The sequence below is a fragment of the Stegostoma tigrinum genome, unplaced genomic scaffold (genome assembly GCF_030684315.1).
Source record: "Stegostoma tigrinum isolate sSteTig4 unplaced genomic scaffold, sSteTig4.hap1 scaffold_49, whole genome shotgun sequence".
Taxonomy (NCBI): Eukaryota; Metazoa; Chordata; class Chondrichthyes; order Orectolobiformes; family Stegostomatidae; genus Stegostoma; species Stegostoma tigrinum.
In genome coordinates, this window is record NW_026728419.1 from 4647768 (window position 1) to 4672212 (window position 24445).

The following is a 24445-nucleotide window of genomic DNA, read 5'->3' on the forward strand; positions in this document are numbered from 1 at the left end:
AACTTTCCCCCCACGGTGATCGAGAACGCCCTTGACCGCATCTCCCGCATTTCCCGCGACACATCCCTCACACCTCGCCCCCGCCACAACCGCCCCAAGAGGATCCCCCTCGTTCTCACACACCACCCCACCAACCTCCGGATACAACGCATTATCCTCCGACACTTCTGCCATTTACAATCTGACCCCACCACCCAAGACATTTTTCCATCCTCTCCCCTGTCTGCTTTCCGGAGAGACCACTCTCTCCGTGACTCCCTTGTTCGCTCCACACTGCCCTCCAACCCCACCACACCCGGCACCTTCCCCTGCAACCGCAGGAAATGCTACACTTGTCCCCACACCTCCTCCCTCACCCCCATCCCAGGCCCCAAGATGACATTCCACATTAAGCAGAGGTTCACCTGCACATCTGCCAATGTGGTATACTGCATCCACTGTGCCCGGTGCGGCTTCCTCTACATTGGGGAAACCAAGCGGAGGCTTGGGGACCGCTTTGCAGAACACCTCCGCTCAGTTCGCAACAAACAACTGCACCTCCCAGTCGCAAACCATATCCACTCCCCCTCCCATTCTCTTGATGACATGTCCATCATGGGCCTCCTGCACTGCCACAATGATGCCACCCGAAGGTTGCAGGAACAGCAACTCATATTCCGCCTGGGAACCCTGCAGCCATATGGTATCAATGTGGACTTCACCAGTTTCAAAATCTCCCCTTCCCCTACTGCATCCCTAAACCAGCCCAGTTCATCCCCTCCCCCCACTGCACCACACAACCAGCCCAGCTCCTCCCCCCCACCCACTGCATCCCAAAACCAGTCCAACCTGTCTCTGCCTCCCTAACCGGTATTGCTTCTTGGCCTTTTATGCACTTGATTGTAGTCTATCAGTTCTTATCAGCTTTAATATCTGATGTGTTGTTTACTTAAGGACTCTATGTTGAACAGACTTTTGGAGCAGGGAGTTGGATCAGGGGCTTACTCTGCCCTCTCCATGCATCATCCTGGTTTCCAGGAATGGTTTACTCTCATTAAACCAATTTTAAAAGCAGCTGGACAAAACTTGAAGAAGGGTGTCTCAGCCTAAGATGTTAGACTTCCTGTTCCTTCAGTGCTACTTGGCCTGCTGTGTCCACCCAGCTCTACACCTTGTTAACACACTGGAACCATAGCAGGCCCTTCAGCCCAACAAGTCCACACCAAACCTCAGAGCATCCCAGCCAGACCTATAACTCACCTAAACTACTTCTCCCTAAACACTACAGGCAATTTAACATGGCTAATTCACGTAACCTGCACAGCTTTGGACTGTGGGAGCACTCTGAGGAAACCACACAGACACAGGGAGAATGTGCAAACACCACACAGGCAGCCACCCAAGGCTGGAATCAAACACATGTCCTGGTGCTGCCACCAAAGTGCTTTCTCTCAGTCCTCTCAACCAACCTTCTCCAAATATGCTTGTTCCAAGGTACCTGTTAATCACTCCTTTTCTACATGTTCAGCATTTGCTCTGAATGTTAGTCCCTCATCCCTGGTACATGCTGCATCTTCCCACCAACACCATCCCTGAAAATCCACACGTGGCATCAGAAGTAAAAGAAAATAGCCTGCCAACACGACCTCATTACAAATAGCATTTCAGATGAAGAAAAAATGAAGCTATCGAAGTATTCACTAGTTTTGACTCTGATGGTGATGACTTGGGATGTATTGAACTAGAGATTTTGGAAACACTGTGAACCAGGAAAGGGTATGGTGTATACAAACGCACATTTTTCATTTGAGTGCAAGAGCAACCAATCAAACGTGTGCATGTGACTGCTTTATTTTTCTCAAATCAAGGCCTGTGAGTTTAATCAGATTACCACTTCTCACATTAGCCAGACCAAGAGATATTTGCAAATCTAGCAAAATGAGCCAGAAGTTAAATAAAAATTCTACATCAAGATGCAGAATTGCCTGTCCAAAAAGTGCATTCTTGCTGTCCGAACTCCACAAGCTTTTCAGCACCTGAGATGAGTTCTGATACAATATCTGTCCCTTTCCCTGGCATTTTTGCACTTTGATGTCTGAACTAGAACCTAATGTCTCACAGTGCTCCTGTCTTGCCTGGTGTTTATCGCAGGCATAAGGCAGGCAGCTTAGCATTGTGTTCCCAGCAGTCACTCAAGGGCTGGTTAGCAGCTGTGGCAACAAACAGGTGTTTCGACCGAATGGTCACGTCTGACATTCTCAGGGAAACAGTTCTCAGTCAGTGCAAGGGAGACAGGATTAAGTCAGGAGATTCTGACACAGCATGTCCAAGGAATCATTTGATATCAGCCCAGGGACTTTGACAGTGTCAGTCAGCCATTGGGGCAATCAGGATCAGAGGATCTGTATCACTACAGAACAGAGAGGTGGCCACACTCACTACTAATTACATTCCCAAAATGCTGCAATAGACTTGTTGAGCCTGAATTATGATCATCAATCCAAGCTGACCCTGTCCATTCCTGCCATTGGAGGTCAGTTTGATGAAATTCTCAAGGTGTTCAGGAGTTTGGGAGGTTCAAGTCCATAGCTCCCTGAAATAGCAACACAAGTGGATAGGATGGTGAAGAATTTCACTTCCATGGTACACAGCATCAGGATCCGGTCAACTTTGATATCTGGCTCAGAAGTGAGATGAGGTTTTTTTTCAAACAATTCAAAGCATGCATTGTTCCTCCGAGAAGAACTGTGGTTCCATTCATGCATTTTTTTTTGTTTCAACCATGAAATGGCCACAGCTTGATCAAAAGTGAAAGTGACCATCAACCAGTTTTAACTGTCGGTTGCCAAATAAATTAAGACAGAGATAAATGTATTTGCAGGAGATTTTTTAAAATTAATTTTTTAAAAAGGCATTATGGGATCTTGATATCCCTGGATAAGAATGGCAGTTTCCTTCCCTAAAAGACATAGGTTTTTCCAACAAGGACAACGGATTTACAGTCATCACTAGATTCTTACTTCAGATTTTTTTAAAAAAATCAAATTCTACCATCTGGAATGGTGGGATTCAAACCTAGGTCCCCAGACCGTTATCTCAGTCTCTGTGGAGTAATGGACAGCAGACTAAATAGAAAATATACAGTAGATATCACACAATGTCTTGGTTTATGTATTCATCATGAGATCCATCATTGCTATGGACAACAGGAAAATATCTGAGGAGACCGCATTTCCCCCCGGACAGAGTCACAATGGTCACGAGGTTTCGTAGCCAATTGGGAAAATGCAATCACGGATTATAGTACAGGACTCATCCCAATCTTTTGTTTAGATTTAAAACTTTTATTTTGTGGATAAAAATCAAAAGGAAAGATTGCATTGTTTCCAATAAACAAATATCTGTTAAAAATTGAAACGTGTCTGTGGAGAGCAATAGAATCTGTAATTGTAAAGGTGCGCAGGCATAACTAACAAATAAAGAGCCATCAAGATCATCATAGAATTCCTACAGTGTGGAAGATGGCCATTCAGTCCATTGAGTCCACACAAACCCTCCAAAGAGCATCCCACCCATTCTCTCAACCTACTCCGTCTCTGCATTTTACACCCGTGACACTATGGGCAATTTAGCATTGTCAATCTACCCAATTTGCACATTTGTTGGACTGTGGGAGGAAACTGGAGCACCTGGAGGAAACCCACGCAGGCAAGGTCTGGGTCGGACACGCTTCGTAAGTTCAGAGTGGACTTGATGGGCTAAATGGTCTGCTTCCACACCGGAGGGATCCTGTGGTCTCCAGAAACAAGCCCAAAAAACATGGTTTGGATATAGCTAACAGCAGAATGAAAACCCAACTTAATAATTACTCAGAAATTTGCTGATAGTTAACCAGTCCTGATGAACCAGGAAATCCCTTTTCACACACCGTGCGGGTGGATAGTCTTTCGTCAGTGTGAATGTGTCGATGTGTCATGATAACATGACTATTTCCAAGCTCTACCTTACAGATACACAACTGGTATTAACATTTTATCCGCAATATCAGTATCTTTAATTGAGCAGGGATCAGTAACATCAGTACAAACAGCCCAAAACCATGGTTCATTTGATAGTGAGAGTGACAGCAAAATCCTTCAACTGTGCTTCTTTGTGAACTCACTAGTGTGTTAACAGTTTGGATGACTGAGTGAATGCTTTCCCACATTTAGAGCAGGTGAATGGTCTTTCCCCAGTGTCACTGAGCTGGTGTAAGGACATTTCAGATGAATCTTCACAGACCACGCACATTTCTCCCCTCTGTGAGTGCTGCTTTTTCCATCATTGTTCAAAATCCTGAGGTAATTGAGTTGTGATTAACAAAGTGACTGTCAGATCTGGATATGTTCCTGTTTGAATTCTCCAACTGTAGACTGAGCTTTCAAACAGAAAGCAAGTGCAGTGAGTGAGGAACCAGAAGAACGCACACAGATTGTGAAACTGAGAAATCCTCTGGACATTTGTGGAGGGATACTTGGGGAATATGCTGGATGATCATTTGAACAAATTCATAAATAAATATCCTCCAGGTAAGGGATCCAGTCAGTGTTTGCACAAAACTCCCGAAAGAGAGGTGGGAGAGCCAGGGAGGAAGGACAGGTATTATATAGATCTGTAACTCAACCCTTCGATCCCTCTGAAAGACTAAGAACAGTGCAGAAGTAAAATTGTGGAAATCTGAAATGAAAACAAAAAATGCGTAGTCAGAGTTGTACAGCACGAAAAAATCCCTTTGGTCCCAGTTGTCCGTACCGATCAGATATCCTAAATTAATCTAATCCCATTTGCAAGCATTTGACCCATATTCCTCTAACCCCTTCCTATTCACATACCCATCCAGATGCCTCTTAAATGTCATAATTGTCGCAGCTTCCACCAGTTCCTCGAGCAGCTCATTCTACACAGGCACCACCAACTTTCCCTTTAAAAAAAAAACTTTCCCTCTCAGCTTAAACTGGCTATTCACCCTATGCCCACCATAATTTTATTCATTGCTATAAGGTCACCTCTCAGCCTTCAATGTTCCAGGGAAAATAGCCGTAGCATATTCAGCCTCTCCCTGCAGCTCAAAATTTCCACCTCCTGCAACATCCTTGTAAATCTTTTCTGCACCCTGCCAAGTTTAACAGCATCATTCCTATAGCAGGGAGACCAGAACTGAACACAATATTCCAAAAGCAGCATAATCAATGTCTTGTTCAGCCTATAACATGACCTCCCAACTCCTACACTCAATGCACTGACCAATAAATGCAAGCACAGCAAATATCATCTTCACTACCTTCTGTACCTGCCATCCACCTTCAAGGAACTGTGCACCTGCACCCCAAGGAGTCTCTGTTGTGTAACAGTCCCCAGGGCCTCATCATTAACTGTTTAAGTCCTGCCCTGATTTTCATCACCATAATGCAATAGCTCGCATTTATCCAAACTAAACTGATTTCTGTCACTCCTTGGCCCATTGGCCCATCTGATTAAGTTCCCATTGTACTTGGAGGCAAACTTCTTTGCCGTTTACTACAACAATTTGTGTCATCGGCACACTTACTAACCATTCCTCCAATATGCATTCCACGTGATTTGTATCAATGACAAAAAGCGGTGGACCCAGCACCGATCCTTGCAGCACACTGCTGTTCATAGTGCTCCAGACTGAAAAAATAGACAACCCCAACCCCTTACTACGATCCTGTCTTCTCCCTTCATGCCAATTTTGTTTGAAATAGCTAACTCTCCCTGGATTCCATTTGATCTAATCTTGCTAACCAGTCTATCATGTGGAGCTTTGGTGAATGCCTTGCTGAAGTCCATATAGACAATGTCCATTGCTTTGGCTTCTTCAATCTTCTTTGTCAATTCTTCAAAAAACTCAGTCAAGTTAGTGAGACAAGATTTCCCACTCACAAAGCCATGTCTACCATCCCTAATCAGTCTTTGCTTCTCTAAACACATGCAAATCCTCTCCCTCAGAATCCCCTCCAGCAATTTACCCACCACTGACATCAGGCTCAACGGTCGATAGTCCTCTGGCTTTTCCTTAAAGAATGGCACCACATTAGCCACCCAGACTTCTGGCACCTCACTAGTGTCAGTGATACAAATACCTCAGCAAGGGGGCCAGCAATTACTTCCCCAGCTTCTCCCAGAGTTTGTGGGTAACACCTGATCAGGTGCCAAGGACCTATCCACCTTTATGCAGTTTAAGACGTCCAGCACCTAGACCACTGTAATATGGACACTTCTGACGACTCATTATTTATGTCTCCAAGCTCTCTAGCTTCCATATCCTTCTCTGCAGTAAATAGGCATGTGAAATACTTTTTTACTATCTCAGCCTCATGCCTTTTTTAAAATGTGTCTTTCTCCTCTCATCTTACACATATGTCCCCTTGTCTTGAAATCCCCCAACCTAGGGAAAAAAGCCCTTAATATTCACATGATCTGTGCCCTCATGATTTTATAAGCCTCTGTAAGGTCAACCCTTAACATCCTATGCTCCAGTGAGAAAAGTCCTAGATTTGGCAGTCTATTTTAATAATCGAGCCCTCCATTCCTGGTAACATCCCAGCAAATCTTTTCTGAACTGTCTCCAGTTTAATAATAACATCCTTCATGTAACAGGGCGACCAGAACTGCACACAATACCTCAAATGAAGCTTCACCATGTACTGTACAATCTCAACATAACATCCCAACTCCGAGACTCCAAAGGTTGAGTAATGAAGGCAAGTGTGCGAAACAACTTGGTAACCACCCTGTCTACCTATCTCCATAAACTTCAAAGTAGTATCTACCTGAATCTCCGCATTTCTCTGCTCCACAACTCTACCCTGGGTGCAAACATCAATTGTTTAAGTCCTACACTTTACCAAAACACAATATCTCACATTTATTAACTTTTCAAGGCATGATCAAGAGGGCGGTGGACAAATGGCAGGGGGATTGGATCAGATTTGCAGCACCTCTGGAATGAGAGTGAAGCTTTTGACAGAGTTCCACATGGTAGACTGATGAGTAAAGTTAGATCACATGTGATTCAGGAAGAGCTTGCTAATTGGAAGCAAAATTGTGCTTTCCTCTAATACAGTCCTTTTGATAACAAAGTGTGGAGCTGGATGAACACAGCAGGCCAAGCAGCATCTCAAGAGCTCAAAAGCTGACGTTTCGGGCCTAGACCCTTCATCAGATCCCATTTTTATTCTTCCACTTGATGGTGGCACTTGCAATTTCCTGGGATTCAAGCTCCAGAATTTCTTGGTAAACCACTTCATCTCTATGCTCAATGTTTTTTGTAGAAAAGTGAGGTAATCATGAGTCATATATTTTAATATCTCATTTTCTGAAATGGCTTGAAATATTGTTTGGCATCTTCCTATGTGAAGCGTCTCGGAGGTCTACAGTCCAGAAAAAGGCTTTGGGGCCCATCCAGCCTGTGCCAGTTAAAAACCATCACCTAACTATTCTAAGCTAATTTTCCAGCACTTGGCCCATAGACCTGTCTGCGTTGGCATCACAAGTGGGCATCTGAATATGTCTTAAACGCTATGAGGATCTCTGTGCCCACCACCCTCACAGACAGTGATGTTCAGTGCCATTGTCACAGCATGATGACATCACAGACAGGAAAGACGAGCTGAGTCTGTGCAAACCAAAGATCCCCCACACACTGTGAAGGACGGGATGGTCCCTGATAGGGGGAAGAAGAGATTTAACAGAATGGTTTGTAGGAAGAGGGTTTTTAGTTGCATGGTTAGTGCTTGTTTTTTAACATTATTCTTTCATGTGACCTGGGCATTGTTCGTACATATTGAGAATATCCATCTAAAATAGACGGACTCTCCTTCTCAACCTCTCCCTTCACCCACGGTGTGGTTATCTTCGGGTTAAACCAGCCCTATGGTCAGGTAGGACAATGGTGACTTTACCTTTGGCACAGTGATGCCACTGTGCCTCGGTGGTGTAGAGGGGAATGTTGCATGTGGTGGATGGGACACGACTCTGTCACACTGCTTCACCTGGAGGATGTTCACTTTTTCTAATAGTGTTGGGGCTGTACTCATGCAAGGAAGTGGAAAATGTTCCAACACAATCCAGACGAGTGCCTTATAGACAGCAAACAGTCATTGAGGAATCAGGTGATGGGGAAACGGAGATTGTTCTCCTTGTAACAAAGGGTTTTGTGGCGACCTTTGATAGAGGTGTTGGCAAAAGAAACACTTTAGGATGATAAAATGTACACATGACTGATCATAAAAAAGATTACAGGACACACTGAAAATTTCAGAGACGATCTATTGAGAGAATGGGGTGATTTAAGAGAGAAATTTTACACGGTAAATGGGAAATGAGCAGGAACACAACACTCTCACACAATGCGAATATCCAGGTGCTGATGAATTGAGTAATTCTGTCAGAGTTTGTTGTTACAATTATTGAGTTCCCCACCTGAAAGTCCACTTCTATTATCCTGTAACACAAATTCATGAAATCCATCACTGTCAGTCCGGGTAGAATTTCACAACATCCCCTCATCCTGGCCGAGGATAACTGTGCATTGTCCCTATTACACATTATCCCTTGTGGAGGTCAGTCGTCGATTCAGGGAGAAATCTATTTGGGTTTCTAGGAGTTTCCACCTTGGGACTTCATGCCACTGACCAGAACTGTAGGTCTTTGACATATGGCAAAGAACGGCCATGATTTAGAGAGATGCAGATGACAGGATTCACTTCCTTTTCTGCTGCTGCACTGCCACATCAATGAGACATTGGGCTGGAAAAGCTAACAGCTTGATGAACAAGTTGTCTCGATTCTGAACAATGGACTGCAAGCTTCTCCCAGTCATTCAAAAGAATGCCCCTTAAAAAGATAGCAATTATGTACGTGTCGTCTTGCCCAGTGCTCCCAACAAAAAGATTAGAAGAATGAGGGAGGATCTCATGAAGGGATAACAGTCAAGTTCCATGAGGGTTACAGTTTATGGAGAGATATTGATAAATGGGTGACAAGTTGGCAAATGGAGAATAAATGTGGGAAATTATGAAGTTTATTCTTGAGGAGACGACCAAAGAACAGTGTTATTAAAAAGGTAAAAACTGTGGAAAACTGCATCACAGAGGGACTCAGGAATAATTGTGCAGGAAATGCAAAGCGTGCACACAGTTGCAACAGGAAATCAGGAAGGGCAAAGGGATGTTATCCCTTATGTCAAGATGTTTGCAGTATAGGAGTTTGGAATACATGTCTTAGGGCAAATGTACAAATTGTTGTTAAGACCACATCTGGAGGAATGTGAGCAGTTTTGGTCCATTTCAGCAAATATATCACTTCATTGGAGGTATTTCAGAGAAGATGAACTAGGATGATCACCAGTTTGGAGGGATTATCTTTTAAGCTAAGACTAAACAGGTTTGGAATCTACTAACTAGATTTTAGAAGAATGAGAGATGATCCAATTAAAAATATAGGATTCTTAAGGGAGTTGACAGCATAAATGCTGAGGGGATATTTCCGATTGTGGGAGCAGATTCTTGATAAGGCAGAGAATGGAGGGCTCTCTTTTGGAATCATCAAATTTAAGGCAACACTGACATGGGTAAGGGGTTTCAGTCACAAATGAGCTGGAGTGAGGTGGAGAGAAGGAGCATTTTAGAGGTTGAAATTTCTGGCATGTGATTGAGAAGATGTATGGTAAAATGTTCACGTTGAGGGGAGATATGAGAGCATTATTGAGAAGGGTGCAGTTCAGCCTCAGACAGTTCCCAGCGAGAGGGATGGACTCAGTACAGTAGTAAGAAAAAATAATTTGTAATAACAACTGAAGGCAATGTGTTTAATTTTCACAAAGTGTTATTGGAGGAAATTTCAGCTAATCACGTAGTGGAATCATGACAAGCAGTTTTATAATTGAGTAACAGTGGAGCAAAGGAGAGAGATGGAGGGGAGTTAGATCTGAATATTGTAGTATACGTGCAAAACCTAACATGGTGCTTGTGGAAGATCTCACCTCCTGGCGGTATGTCAGTGAGAAACAGCATGAGCCAAGGACAGATCCTTGAGGGACATCAACTACATGGATTTCAGACAGGAAAGAGAGAGATGGAGTGGGATTTTCCAACGACAGTGAGGTCAAATATTGGTTTTAAACAGAACAGGTGAGAAGGACCTAACCAGAAAAGAGAAGTAGACAGAACAAGTGACAATATCTAAACTGGCATGGGGGCAGAGGCAAGGAGGAGGAGGAGCAGGAGGAGAAATAAGAGAGAGTTAGAATGTTTGTAGTTTAGCGACAATAGGGCAAAGGATTAAGACAAACTCTGTTAAGGCTTACATGAGACTGGAGAAAGATTAGGACTAAAACGATGAGCAACGTGCAAGGCAATTTAGTTTGGTGGGCGAGTGGAAGAGAGGGAAGCAGCAAAGGCATCCGATTTGGATTGTCGCAATCTCAGTGAGATGGAGTTTCCATATGACTCCCTCACTTTTGGTTGGAGGGGAGGATTGAAGAGACAGGATGATGGACAACGGTTTGCAAAGAAACAATGCCTGTGTTAGAGATATTCAAAAATGAGTGAACAAACCTGATGAATTAACTTTTATCCAGAATATTAAAATGTACAACAGAAGTCTGGGTTTGAATTCCATCTTAGCAGATGGTGGAATTTGAATTCAATAAAAAAACTGGAATTAAGAATCAACTGGTTGCCATGGAACCATTGCTAATGGCAGAAAAAGAAAAAAATCTAATGTCCATCAGGGAAAAAAATTTGCCAACCTCAGCAAGCCACTCAGTTGCAAGTGACTGTAAAGTCTCAAAGGAATGAAGCTGGGTGGACCACTCGGCATCTACCAAGGCACGAGGAAAGACAACTGCAGAATCAGCCCTGTCGACTCCATAAATTCCTCCTTACTAATATCTCGGGGCGAGTGGCAAAATTTGGAGAGGTGGCTCCAAGACTAGTCAAGAAACAGCTTCATTTGCATAGAATCTACCTTACAGACAAGTGACACACGCCACCACTGTCCTGAGTGAAGGCCTGTCCCAGGAGCAGGACGGACGTGGCAGCACAGTGCTATTCTGATCGCGGGAACGGACCTGGGAGTACTTGACATTGACTCTTACGCCTGGAAGTCTCATGGCTCCTGCTGAATGCCATGGACCATCCTCCCTCAGTTGATAAAATCGGCAGCAGTATTATCGCTAGATTATTTATCCAGAGACCCAGATAACATTCTGGGGACCTGGGTTCGAATCCTGCCACGGCAAATGGTGAAATTTGAATTAAATAATGATCTGGAATTAATAGTCAAATGATGACCATGAAACCATTGCTGATTATTCAGGTTCACTTATGTCCTTTCGGGAAGGAAATCTGCCATCCTTACCTGGTCTGCATGACATGCAACTCCAAACCCACAGCAATGTGGTTGACTCTTAACTGCCTTTGGGGCAATGAGGGATGGGCAATAAATGTTGGTCCAGCCAGTGATTTCCACATCTGAAGAGTGAATTTTAATTTTAAAAAAAAAACTACATGTCGAATAGCACTTGGAGAAACAGTGTGAGTGTGAATGGCACTAAATGTACTCACTGTCGACCATCAGGAGTAGTTCAGCATCAGGATCACCAATCAAGCTCATCAAAGCTGCTTGGCTGGGACTGCAGCAGGTGCTGACACAACCAACAGAAGGGAAAAACATAGCAGATCTCATTGTCACGAATTTCCCAGCTGCAGATGCATCTGTCCCTGTCAGGATTGATAACAGCGACTACCGCACAGTCCTGTGGAGACAAAGATTCATCTTAAACTTGAGAATACCCTCCATTGTGTTGAGTGGCATGAACTTTGGCTAAAACGGACAGACTTGGAACAGATACAGGAACTCAAAACCAGACATTTATGAGGCTTTGTGGGACGTCAACAGCAGCAGAACTTACTCCGGCACAATCTGTATCCTCATGGGCCAGCATATTGTGCACTCAAACATTACCATTGATCCAGGGGAACCACACTGATTGAATGGAGAGTATAGGAGGGCATGCCAAGAGCAGCACAAGGCATAGCTAAAAATAAGCTGCCAACCTGGTAAAACTTCCCAACAGGACTATCTGCATGCCAAATAGCATAAGCAGCAAGAATTAGAGCTAAGCCACCCCATAACCAATAGATCAGATCTAAGCTCTGCAGTTCTGCCAAACCCAGTCGTGAATGGTGATGAACACTTAAACAAGTCACTGGAGGAAGCATGCCAAAAATCCCCATCCTCACTGACAGAAGAGCCCAACCTATCCATGCAAAAGACAAGACTGCAGCAATCTTCAGCCAGAAGTGCCAACTGGATGCTCCATCTCAGCCTTCTCCAGAGGTCCCCTACATCAGAGATGTGAGTTTTCATCCAATTTGATTCATTTCAAATAATATTAATAAATGGATGAATACTGCAAAGGTTACAGGCCCTGGCAACACGCTGGCAATAGTACCGATGACTAGTGCTCCAGAGCTTGCTAGCCTCCAAGCCAAACTGTTTCAAGTCCTGCTACAGCACTGGCATCTACTGATAATTTGGAAAACTGCCCAGGTCTGTTCAGGACAAAAACACAGCAAATCCAACCCAACCAGTTTCCCCTCAAGCAGTCCACTCTCTATCATCAGTAAAGTGATGGAAGGTGTCGTCAACAGCACTATGAAGCAGCACTTACTCAGCAGTAACCTGCTCAGTGACACCCAGTTTGGGCCACGGCAGGCACTCAGTTCCTGATCTTATTACAGACTTGATCCACAAATTCACAAACAGCTGAATTCCTGAGGTGAGGTGAGGGTAACTGCAGAGTTCTGTACAAAAACCACTTATTTCCACTTCAGTGGCAATGACCTGACAATGACACCTTTGTTTCAGATCATCTGCTGAACCTCTCATCTATTCCTGTGTTAGCTCTAGACGTAACTATCCAAACGCACTGCTAGTCGGCCTCCCACATTCAATGTCCCTATAACCTCAAGAATATTTAAAATTCTGCTGCACACAAGTTAATTTGCACCAAGACCTGTTCATCCATCACTGCTGTGCTCCCTGACCCACAAAGGCTCCTATTTATAAGCAACAATTTAAAATTCCCACCCTTGATTTAATTCCTGGCTGTGATGAGCCCTATCTCCCTGCACCACACAACCTTCAAGTTGAGGGTGCATCCATGAGGATCAATGGTCGGCACAACATTGTGGGCTGAAGGGCCTGTTCTGTGCTGTACTGTTCTATGTTCTATTTCAACAACTCATTTAGTTTCCGACTCCAACAGTGTGTTTAATCATGGCTTCACTACTGGAGGCTGTTTCTACACTTGCCAGGCAACATGGTCTGGAATTCCCATGATAAACCTCTTAGGTTTGCTTTCCTTCTTTAAGATAGTCAGGAAAACCTGCAAATTTGGTAACTTTTTGGTCACCTGACCTAATATGGCCTTACGTCAAAAGTTTCGTGATAATATTTTTAATCAAATTGTAAAACATGATAAAAATACAAGTTGTTTGTTGACTTGGACATACACCATCAGCTCTTCAGTATCGCTAGATGAACAATCTGTAATTTCTCAAATGGCCGCATTGTGGGAGTACCTTCAGCATACAAAATGCAGCAGGACACGAAAGTTAAACATCATCTTCTCCACAGGTAACAGGGCTTTGGCAACGATCGCTGGTATCTGTGGAAGGAGAAACAGAGCAAATGTCGCAGAAGTGCAAACTGAATGACATAGAATAAAAATGCTGTAGAATTTGGTGGTCTGGAATGGAAGAAAAATGCACTCTCTTTCTGGGAAAATATTTCCTGACTGTGAAAGATACCATTCAAAAATTAATCTGGTAAGAGGGCAGCATATGGTGAGGGGGTGGGGAGCAGTGGAAAATTTATTCACAAAAAAGGTACAAGGAGGTAACAGTAAAATGCTACAGAGATCAAATATATCCATCATTAGAGATTGAAGAGATTAGACACTGACAAAGGTGATCAGGAAGCACAGAAGTGAGCAAGAGCAGTGCGAGCTGCTATTATCCCACACTCTGGGAAAGAAATCTACAAGAAACAAACATTTCTCTTGGATAAGAGATAATAGGAACTGTAGATGCTGGAGAATCCGAGATAACAAGTTGTGGAGCTGGATGAACACAGCAGGCCAAGGAGCAGGAAAGCTGACGTTTTGGGCCTAGACCCTTCATCAGAAATGGGGTAGGGGAAGAGGTTTCTGAACTAAATAGGGAGACGGGGGAGACAGATCGAAGATGGAGGGAGAAGATATGTGGAGAGGAGACAGACAAGTCAAAGATGCCAGCATGGAGCAGGTAAAGGTGAGCATAGGTGGGGAGGTAGTGAGGTGATAGGTCAGTTTAGGGAGGACAGACAGGTCAGGGGGGTGGGATGAGGTTAGTAGGCAGGAAATGGGGGTGCGGCTTGAGGTGGGAGGAGGGGATAGGAGAGAGGAAGAACAGGTTAGGGAGGTAGGGACAACCTGGCCAAGTTTTGGGATGTAGTTGGGGGAGGGGAGATTTTGAAGCTTGTGAAGTCCACATTGATACGTTTTGGGCTGCAGGGTTCCCACGGAGAATACGAGTTGCTGTTCCTGCAACCCTTGGGTGGCATCGTTGTGGCACTGCAGGTGGCCCAGGATAGGCATTTCGTCTGAGGAATGGGACGGGGAGTTGAAATGGTTCACGACTGGGAGGTGCAGTTGTTTGTTGTGAACCGAGTGTAAGTGTTCTGCAAAGCAGTCCCCAAGCCTCCGCTTGGTTTCCCCAATGTAGAGGAGGCCACAACGGGTACAGGGGGTGCAGTAAACCACATTAGCAGATGTGCACATGAACATTTGCTTGATGTAGAACGTTTTCTTAGGGCCTGGGATGGGGGTGAGGGAGGTGGTGTGGGGGCAAGTGTAGCACTTCCTGCGGTTGCAGGGAAGTGTGCCAGGTGTAGTGGGGCTGGAGGGGAGTGCAGAGCCACGGGAGTCATGGAGAGAGTGGTCCCTCCGGAAAACAGGCAAGGGTGGGGAGGCGAAAATGTCTTCGGTGTTGGGGTCGGATTGTTGATGGCGGAAATGTCTGAGGATGATGCGTTGGATCCGGTGATTGGTGGGGTGGTACGTGAGGATGAGGGAGATTCTTTTTTGGTTGTTATTGCAAGGACGGTGTACGAGGGAGGAGTTGTGGAAAAATGCAGGAGACACGGTCAAGGGCATTCTCGATCACTGCGGGGGGGGTGGTGCGGGAGGAAAGAGGTGGGTGGTGGCGTTGCGGTCCTTGAAAAGGAAGGACATCAGATGTACGGGAGTGGAATCCTGGGAGCAGATGCGGCGGAAGTGAATGAATTGGGAATAGGAGATGGCATTTTTTGAGGGCGGTGGGTGGGAGGAGGTGTATTCTAGGTAGCTGAGAGAGTTGGTGGGTTTGAAATGGATATTGGTTTCCAGACAGTTGCCCAACATGGAAACAGAAGTCCAGGAAGGTGAGAAAGGTGTTAGGAGATGGCCCAGGTGAACTTAACGTTGGGGTGGTAGGTGTTGGTGAAGTGGATGAACTGTTCGAGCTCCTCATGGGAGCAGGAGGCAGCACCGATACAGTCATCTATGTACCGGAGGAAGAGGTGGGGTTTAGGGCCAGTGTATGTATGGAAGATGGTTTGTTCCGACAAAGAGGCAGACATAGCTTGGGCCCATGCAGGTACCCATGGCCACCCCCTTTGTCTGTAGGATGTGGGAGGAGTTGATAGAGAAGTTGTTGAGGGTGAGGACGAGTTCACCTAAGCGCATAATAGGGTCAGTGGAGGGGACCTGGTCAGACCTGCAGGACAGGAAATAGCATAGGGTTTTTAGACCATCTGTATGGGGAAATGCAGGTGCTAATGTGGTGTACTGCATCCGCTGTACCCATTGCGGCCTCCTCTACATCGGGGAAACCAAGCAGAGGCTTAGGGACCGCTTTACAGAACACCTACGCTCAGTTCACAATAAACAACTGCTCATCCCCACCTCCCTAACCTGTTCTTCCTCTCACCTATCCCCTCCTCAAGCTGCACCCCCATTTCCTACCTGCTAACCTCATCCCACCCCTTTGACCTGTTGGTCCTCCCTGGACTGACCTATTCCCTCCACACCTACACTCACCTTTACCTGCTCCATCTGCACCTCTTTAACTTGTCTGTCTCCTCTCCACCCGCCTCCCCCTCTCTCTCTCTATTTATTTCAGAATCCCCTTCCCCTCCCCCATTTCTGAAGGGTCTGGGACCGAAAAGGTCAGCTTTCCTGCCCCTCTGATGCTGCCTGTCCTGCTGTGTTCCTCCAGCTCCACACCTTGTGCTCTTTCTACCAGAGGCGGATGCGCATGCGCCCAACTTTACCTCGGCCCTTTTAAAGTTTCAAAGCTGCCGCGCATGCGCCCCGCGGTTCATTGCCCCCAATAAAGATGGTGACAGTCACACAGACCTATCACGATCTGAGGCATTGATTTGTTTTCTGCAAACGTGAGTCTGGGAGTTTCAAATATATGTTTTCCGACGTGCACGAAGTGTTTGTGAAATTTCCAAACCCATACGAATATCACTTCCCGTGATAATGGGAACTGCAGATGCTGGAGAATCCAAGATGAAAAAAATCACTTCCCTCCCGCTTTCTGCCATTTTGCTTTCTTTACCGTGTCCTGCTCTTACCTCAATTGCACAAATCTTGGTCTCAGCGAAGGATCTAGGCCCGAAACATCAGCTTTCCTGCTCGCCTGATGCTGCTTGACCTGCTGTGTTCATCCAGCTACACACCGTGTCATCTCAGATGCTCCAGCATCTGCTGTTCCTGTTGTCTCAGCGACTCTGAACTGCAAGCGTGGGTGATCACGTGGTTTTCACTAATCCCGCCCTCCCTTCATTCCGATTGGGCGACATCCGCCCGCTCGTTACGTCACACCTGTGCTCCTATTGGTCGCGCACTGACATCAATCACCCAGACTCCATTGTGAGCTGGAGCATGCGCAGTGCTTTGTGTTGGCATTGTGAGAAGCTAATGATCGTCATCACAATGTTGTATTTTGAGACAAATGAGACTGAGAACTGGATGAGAAAGATTGTTACATTAGCGATCCTGGGGTTTTAATAAGTCGCTCTGAGGAAGGGGCACTGCACCCGAAACGTTAACTCTGTCTTTTTACCTTCACAGATACTGCCAGATCTGCTGAGCTTTTCCAGCAACTTTGTTTTTGTTCCTGATTGACAACATCCCAGTTCTTTTGTTATTTTTTAATAAGTCGCGATTGGAAAGGCTTCCAGCAGCTCAAAGCTAAAGATACTCTTGATACCGCTCTGTCAGCGAATAGAGAAATGGCGATGAAGTAAAGGTAATAAATACAGATATAACAGTCCTCAGGTAAGATGTAAAGAGAGTAATTATGAATATGAAGAACATCACGTGGTGAAGTGAGGTGAGTGTTGTTCATATGAACTGTGATTGGGCAGAGCGGGAGGTTAATCAAAAAAGAACAAGCATAAAGGAGATTCGCAAGAAAGGTCTGTGCAATGGAAAGCAACGAGAATCAGAAGATAAAAGCCCAAGACAGAAGAAAAAGTTTGAAGTCCAAGGCTGCAAAAACTCCAATAAGTTGTTTCACTGCTCTACTGCCTAGTTATTGACTTTAGCGTATAATCCACATTCAACTGTAAGTAGCTGTCTGAGTTTGTCACTGTAGTTCACTTCAGAACAGATAAACTCCACACTTTGTCTCAATAAAGCTGACAGTTGGTTCACAAATTAGTTCTGCTGCCAAGTACGTTCCTGTTTGAAAAGGGGTATAGATCACATTTAAATAGACAATGAAAAATGTCAATCCAGGCTGGGAGCAAAATTCTACTCCCTCGCCACTGACTCCATCCCTGCCCCTGGTAACTGGCAGGTAACACACTGGTCACAGTCATGGTGCAATATTTCACCCCAAGATGAGCTTCCAACCACATTACTCACCCCCACACTCATTATCACAAAGACCACATACAATTTCAACCTCAACAGCTTCTCAGTTCATCTGCTGCTGAAACTCTCATCCATTCCTTTGCTACCTCTCGACGTAACTCGACAAACACACTCCCGGCCGGCTTCTTACTACTACTTCCCTGAAATCTTGAAATGATCCAAAAATCTGCTGCCCGTGTGTTTATTCTCACCGATTTTTACATCTTCAAGTTTTGCCATCCTGTGCTCACTAACATAAACATTTTCTGAGTGGCAAAGCACCACCGTTTTGAAATTCATATCCTTACTTTGAAATTTTGTCATCACACCTCCTTCCTTTGATAGTCCCTCCAGCTGCAAACCCGTCTGAGATATATCTGAAGAAGGGTCACTGGACACAAAACAGTAACGCTGCTCTCTCTCCACAAGCACTGCCAGATAAGCTGAGTTTCTCATCAATTTCTGCTTGTGTTACTACTTTCAAGCATCTACTGTTCTTTTGCTTTTTCCTTCAAGATATTTGTTCTCCCTGACTTCCAACCTCCAGTAGATTTCTGGTTTTAACTCTCCCACGTTTCTCATGTTTTCAGTTTGCAAGGCCATAAGCTCTTGAATTTACTCCCTAAACATCCCTGGTTTTCAAAGTCGCTTTGTTTGTTCAGGATATTCCTTGAAACCTACTTCTTTGGCCAGTTTTGGGTCACGTGTCCTAATAAGTGCCTGGTATCAAATATTGTTTTATGACAACCTTGTGTAATATGTCAGATCATTGGATTGAATCAAAAATATGAAAACATTTAAATTGTTCTTTTGGAAAACATCACTAATCCTTCACGATCATTTGGTAATTCCTCACCTGATATCATTGCAAGTGCGACTTCACCACACGACCTGTACTGGTTCAGAAAGTTCAAACATCAAATTCTCCAGATGTAACTGAGGATTGGCAATAGTTACTGATACCTTTGGAGAGTGATCCAAAGTTCATGTATCAGGATATGGTGAATGAATGGACAATAGACAATAGGTGCTGGAGGAGGCCATTCGGCCCTTTCAGCCAGCACCACCATTCATTACGATCATGGTTTATCATCCACAATCAGTATCCTGTTCCTGCCTTATCCCCATAACCCTTGATTCCACTATCTTTAAGAGCTCTATCTATGTCTTTCTTGAAAGTATCCAGAGAGTTGGCCTCCACTGCCTTCTGGGGCAGTGCATTCCATATATCCACCGCTCTTTGGGTGAAGAAGTTTTTCCTCAACTCTGCTCTAAATGGCCCATCCCTTATTTTTAAACTGTGTCTTCTGGTTCTGGACTCACCCATCAGCGGAAACATGCTTCCTGCCTCCAGAGTGTCCAATCCCTTAATAATCTTATATGCCTCAATCAGATCCCCTCTCATCCTTCTAAACTCAAGTGTATACAAGCCCAGTCGCTCCAATCTTTCAACATACGATAGTCCCGCCAATCCAGGAATTGACCTCGTGAACCTATGCTGCACTCCCTCAATAGCCAGAATGTCCTTCCTCAAATTTGGAGACCAAAACAGCACAAAATACTCCAGGTGTAGTCTCACCATGGCACAGTACAGCTGCAGAAGGACCTCTTTGCTCCTATACTCAATTCCTCTTGTTATGAAGGCCAGCATGCTATTAGCTTACTTCACTGCTTGCTGTACCTGCATGCTTGCTTTCATTGACTGATGTACAAGAACACCTAGATCTCGTTGTACTTCCCCTTTACCGAACTTGACTCCATTGAGATAGTAATCTGCCTTCCTGTTCTTGCCACCAAAGTGTATGACCACACATTTATCCACATTAAACTGCATCTGCCACGCATCCGTCCATTCACCTAGCTTGTCCAACTCACCCTGTGTTCTCATAACTTCCTCCTCACATTTCACACTGCCACCCAATTTTGTGTCAACAGCAAATTTGCTAATATTACTTCTAATGCCTTCGTCTATATCATTAATATATATCGTAAACAGCTGCGGTCCCAGTACAGAACCTTGTGGTACCCCACTGGTCACTGCCTGCCATTCTGAAAGGGACCCGTTTATCACTACTCTTTGCGCCCTGTCAGCCAGCCAATTTTCAATCCGAGTCAGTATTTTGCCCCCAATACCATGTGCCCTAATTTTGTTCACCAATCTCCTATGCGGGACTTTATTAAAGGCTTTCTGAAAATCCAGGTACATTACATCCACTGGTTCTCCCTTATCCATCTTCATATGGACATGATGCAGAACTGGTTGGGTAATATAAGCTCAGAAACAGAACAGCGATGGCTTCCTTCTGACTCGAGAGGGTCTAACTTTACTTTTTAATTGAAAAATGCTCAGGTTCATTTGTAGTTCTTCACAGAGAATGAATTGTTGAACTTATTCAGCTGCATGTGTACAATAAATTTCTTCAGATGTGAGGTCAAAGAAATTCAAAACTATTCCTCATCCTCCCACAGACTTTCTCTCACTGTTAAGGTGCCTACTCATGGACCTAGGGGATCCAGGTACATGATTATTTGAAGTTTACATCCCATTTAGACAGTGGTTAAACAGTCTTTTGGCACGGCAGCTTTCATTGCTCAGTTGTTTCAGTTTAGGAGTTGGGAAGTCATATTGAGGTTGCACAGGATGTTGATGAGACCCTCTCTGGAATTCAGTGTGCGGTTTCTGTCGCACAATTACAGGAGGCAGATTCTGAAGCTGGTGAGTGTTAAGAAGAGGATTACCAGAATATTGCCTGGTATGGAAGGTTTGATTTATAAAGAAAGGTTGGATAGACTTTGACTTTTCTTGCTGGTGCTTAGGAGGTTGAGAGGTGGCCTGTTAGAAGTTCATAAAATAATAAGACACGTAGTTAGTATGAATTGTGGTCGTCATTTCCCAAGGATGGGAGATTTCAAGACTAGGGGATGTTTTTAAGTTGCGAGGAGATTATTTAATAAAAAATGATACGTGAGGCAGAATTTTGCAACGACTGTGAATAAAACAATGGCAAGTTCCAGCAGAGAAACAGGTGGCAAAGAAACAGGTGACAGTGAAGCAGGTATGTGAGGGCTAATGTGTTTCGTTTGCCAGTGACATTCACCACTTCACAAAGTGGGGAACATTGAAGTGCAGCAGTGACGGTGAATATTTTGCAGGATATTCACCTTGCAAATGGTTTTTTCTGCCAGTATCCCTGATTACATCACATTCGACAGGATGAAAGCTGCAGCAAGATGTGTGGAGCCAGTGGTGTAATTGATATGGCATCTGAATTTGAATTGGAAGTTTGGAATATTGTATCCTCTCTCGCTCGAGTGAAGTTGACAGCTTTTCTACCCTTGCAAATTGACGGACATCCCGAAGAGGAATGTCTGCCCAAAGCTGTTTTTGTCAGCTTCCCAGCAGCTGAAGTGAATGGATCGCTGCGTTTTGGAAATTGAAAATTGAAACTGAAAGGTAAATGAGTGACATGACAGTGGGGCTACTTCAGCTCACTGTCTATTTCATATTCCACCTCATGGCAATGGTACCCATTGACAGGAGAAACCGCTTGTGTTCCACATAAAGCTGCCTTTTGTCGGGAAACCTTGTGTACAGCAGGAGAAGCGGGTAGAACATTGTGTGTATAATGTCACAAAGACTGACACTGAGCCACACATTAAACAGTAAAGTTAACAAGTAAAGTTGTAAACTTGCTCACCCAGTTGGCTTGTTTTCATTCAGACTTTTCGTCCCCATGCGAGCTAACGTCACGAGTGAGACTTCCAAAGAAGCGATGTTGTTCTCCTCCACTTGGAATTTATACTGCCCGGTCAGTTCCGGCGACTTCTGTCATTTCGCATTCTGTTTGAATGGGTTGCATATGGAGTCCAATTATATGTGTTTGCCGAGTGCGTTATGGATTGAGAACCATGCCTCTAGGAATTCCCACGTATGTCTGTGTTTGGATTGCACTACTACGGTTATGTTGTCCCAGTTAACTGATGGCCTTCATTATCCGGGTGTACTGATATTAGGGAAAGTTTGTTATGTCATTTTGCTGCCAGCTGATGTTCATGCACACTGATGGCTAGTTTCCTTCCTGTCTGTCTGAAATAATGCTTGTGGCAATCGTTGCACGGTATTTTGTAAACAATGTCAGTTCTGCATGTTGTGGGTATGATGTCTTTAATCCTTGAGAATGTTTGTCGTAACATGGCTTTGGGCTTGTGTGCTACAGTAATTCCTAGTGGTCATAGGAGTTGTCAGTTCTGATATGTTCTTGATGTGTGGCAGTGTGTCCAGTGCGTTAGGGCATAATGTGTCCTCTTCGTGTTGCTGTTTAGTCAGTACCTGTGGATGAAATTGCAGGGATATCCATTCAAAGCGAAGATTTTGTATTGGTGTTCTTCCTCTTTCTGCATAGTTCTGGGTCATTGCAATGAGTGGTGGTCCGTTTAAATAGTGTCCCGACACAGCTTAGTTTGTACACCACTGACCTGAGTTAGTTGCCAAATTAAAAGTATCCGAGCCCCTCGAGGCACTGACCCGAGTTGTGATGTGCAAAGGACAACACACGAAGGAGGGTCCTTGTGTGATTGATCCAATGTGATCTGTGTACCAGGATAAACAGTGAAGGCTGGTCTTCAGCACCCACATTGAGCCTGTCTCCAGTTCGCCGACAGTCGACTCTCACAAACTACCATTGCCCTTCACTATTCCTGACCTCCCCTCTGTTCTTGTTTTAAACTGATTGCACATCAGGCAGTTACAGCTGGCATTGTTGATGTGGAACTGTGACATGGAGTGAATCGATTTTGACTGATCAATGACATAATTCTGCTTCTCAAGATCAGTCAATATTTTGTATTTATTACTTTAAATGATAACCATTAACAGGCTAAGACAGTGATGGCACTGAATTGTAATCACTGGACTAGCAGGAAAGGTCTGTTTACGTCACTCAGGACACTATCTGAATCAGCCTTGCATTCTGCCGTCCTTCTGCATGTGATGCCGCTCTGCTGTGTTTTGGTTTTGTTACGTCTTCATTATTATCATCTCCAGTTATCTAATACTTTGTCATTTCTAATACATGACACTCTCTTCTTGCCCCTGTGTTTCTGGCTCCATAGCTCAGTGGTTAGAGCCCTGGTCTTGTCAAACAGGGGTCGTGAGTTCAAGTCTTTCGTAATTTTTGTACATCTTCTGCTTCCAAGATCGAAAGGTGCCCTGAAAAGATTGTCTGAAATTATGACTATATCATTTCCTCCACAGGCCAGAAATGTCCCTGAAATTCAGCGTTCCTATTTGCCCTTCCACGTGTTTGAGGCAGACCATTCGGAATGGCAGGAAGCAGCTGATGTGCGTGATGTTTGGCCGGAAGAGCGAGGTGAAGCAGTATAAACTGCAGAGTGGCAGATGAACAACGCGGGAGGAGCACAAATCCAGGGCAGCCGCTGAATTCTCCCTTTTGTTGCTGTAAACAGGTTCCTGGTTACAAGGAGAACATTCACTCCGAATTGGCCAGAATCAGCCCAGTGGGAGTTTCCTTCAGTCTAAAAGGACAATGACAGCACATACAAAGGAAAATTACCACCCACACACCCCCCCCCCCCCCACCACCGCCAAGCATCTCACTATTCTGAGTTGGAAACAAACCATTGTTTCTTCAGTGTACCTGGGTCTAGATCCTGGAATTTCTTCCCTAATGGCAAAGGGGCTCTACTTACATGCCAAGAAGCTCATGAAAGTGTCTCATCACCTCTATCTGTGGAGTAATGAGGGATGGGCAATGAAATTTCAGATTAAGATTGTGATTTCACAAGAATAGCAATTGTCTTTTGCGAGTTTTACTTTTCCAAAACAAAGTCTGGGACATTAATTGTGGAGACACAGAAAGAGTCTTATTCCACCTACTGCAGAGACATCGATGTCACAAGAAGCCAGCTCTCCTGAACCCAGGGCCACCTCCCTTTGAGCCTTTCCACTTCTTGTCTGTTCCCAAGTATCTGATCGTGCCAGAGCCGAGATTCTACTTGTATTCCTGATCTTTACATTGAATTCTGACTATTTCGATGTCTCATATCAGCTAATGACACCAAGAGCATCAGAATGAATGTCCCCGTGCCTTAAAGAAGGGAAAGGTGCCTTGCCTTATTCTGCTCAATCAGAAAGTTCATCCTTTGCTTTTCCTTCAGTCTGAATCACAAAGTGTGAAGAAAGATTTACGAAGCTGGAGACTGGGTTAGCTGTTTTGTTTCCTTTCCACATTTCCACCGACCAGCTGGCAACTTTGGAGCCATTTATAATGTTGGGGGTGGGTAGTGATGGGGTTTGGTAGTTTGATTAAACTGATAGCAAGAAGTTCTTTCAATTGACTGAGGTCAGTAAACAGATACTTTCATTTAAGGACAGTTAAAAGAGACATAATTGCATTTACATAACGCTTAACATTACCAATGAGGAAGCCA

General features: G+C 44.5%; 1 long non-coding RNA gene and 1 other non-coding gene across 7 annotated transcripts; one reads left to right on the plus strand and one right to left on the minus strand.

Moving 5' to 3' along the window:
• The first annotated feature begins 851 nt into the window (after nt 1-851).
• LOC132208630 (U2 spliceosomal RNA) lies at nt 852-1033 on the plus strand. The gene has a single exon (XR_009444771.1). It is a non-coding gene; the product is annotated as a U2 spliceosomal RNA (small nuclear RNA).
• Nucleotides 1034-3146: 2113 nt separating this feature from the next.
• LOC132208617 (uncharacterized) lies at nt 3147-16900 on the minus strand. 6 transcript variants are annotated; one of them, XR_009444757.1, is made up of 5 exons: nt 16711-16900; nt 13632-13717; nt 11610-11800; nt 11404-11516; nt 3147-4695 (listed from the first exon to the last, which is right to left on the minus strand). It is a non-coding gene; the product is annotated as an uncharacterized LOC132208617 (long non-coding RNA). The 6 variants fall into 6 exon arrangements; XR_009444756.1 differs by lacking the exon at nt 3147-4695 and adding an exon at nt 4727-8485; XR_009444754.1 differs by lacking the exon at nt 11404-11516.
• Between the last annotated feature and the right edge of the window lie 7545 nt (nt 16901-24445).